At 38.8% G+C, this 1303-nt stretch overlaps 1 pseudogene across 1 annotated transcript in view; it reads right to left on the reverse strand.

Annotated features, from left to right (window-relative positions):
* LOC109232676 overlaps positions 1-1272 on the reverse strand; it is a 3867-nt pseudogene extending 2595 nt beyond the window's left edge. Inside the window, exon 1 of the transcript XR_002068972.1 lies at positions 14-1272. The product of XR_002068972.1 is annotated as an ABC transporter C family member 14-like (transcript). The remainder of the gene's footprint in view (positions 1-13) is intronic.

The following is a 1303-nucleotide window of genomic DNA, read 5'->3' on the forward strand; positions in this document are numbered from 1 at the left end:
GGCTTCGTGAAACTGACATAAGGGATTGGGGGAAGGTTCTGATTGGATCCTGTAAAATTCTGAAAACTGTTGTTGCTGTGAATACTGTGGCAGCATCTAGAGGGATTTTGCAAAGAATTGCAGCTAAAAATGTAAGAGCTGCTATGACCGGTGGCAAACTCCATAGCAGTGACAAGTTGCAAGAAAGCAAGTACGTGAACTTACTAAGCCAACTGAATTCCTCATTACGTAACGATTGAATCTTTTACTTTGAAGTGTTCTTCCCATGCTTGAAACTTGATGACGCGCATGTTTCCCAACAGTTCATTTATAGCCTTCATCCTTGAATCGCGTTTCATCATCAATTGAAATTGGAATCGATTGTTCTTGCGTGTAATATACAATGTGCAGATCATAGATCCAACAATTAAACCAAACGCAGCAAACATAGAAACACCCATGTAATAGTACAAGAGAAGTAATGAAGCTGCAAGTTGTAATGGCATCATCCAAAGCGAATGCAGCTGTAGCATCATATCGGAAAGCTGTTGGGAATCAACGGCCATGTAATTCACTATTTGTCCTACACCATGAGCTTGTCTAGAGGAACAAGTCAATCTTAGACCTTTCTTGTATAAAGTAGTGATAAGAGATGACCGAATCTTCATCCCGAGTAACTCAGATTTGAAATTGAAGTGATGTGCACTAAGAACTTCTATTACTTTCGAAACAAACAGGATCAAGACTAGGTAATAGCCCTCATAGGGGTTTGTAGTTCTATCCCCAGAAACAAAACTAATGAAACTTTGGATAAGAACTGGTCCAACATACATAACAGCTAACTGCACTATTGCAAGGACACTAATTATAACAATGTCTCTCCAGAAACATCTGATTAATGTCATTAGTACAGGATACTTCACATTTTCACCTGGCTTAGGCCAATTCTTTTCGAAGAAATCAGCCAATCTTTCAGCTCGAAAACCAGGTGGGAGAGAAGGCACTTCATCTAACTTTAAAGGGGATTGATATCCTTTACTAAGCAATGGATTCATCCAATTCCATACTGCTTTAGAGAATAGTGAAGCGGCGCCATATCCACTCACATTAGGATCCATCAGAATCATTTCATCTGTTGTTCTAGCCTAGGGTTTTCATGTTGTCTACTAGTCAAATTCCAGATGATCCTTTTATGGCAACAATGAGAAGATACCAAAATCAAAGGGAAACTAACCAACACAGCTATATCATCCATTCTCATGCTCAAATCCACATTTTTTCCATACAAAATTAGACGAAATAATGCCAGTAATCGCGAAAAGAA

Source organism: Nicotiana attenuata, chromosome 9 (assembly GCF_001879085.1).
Source record: "Nicotiana attenuata strain UT chromosome 9, NIATTr2, whole genome shotgun sequence".
Classification (NCBI taxonomy): Eukaryota; Viridiplantae; Streptophyta; class Magnoliopsida; order Solanales; family Solanaceae; genus Nicotiana; species Nicotiana attenuata.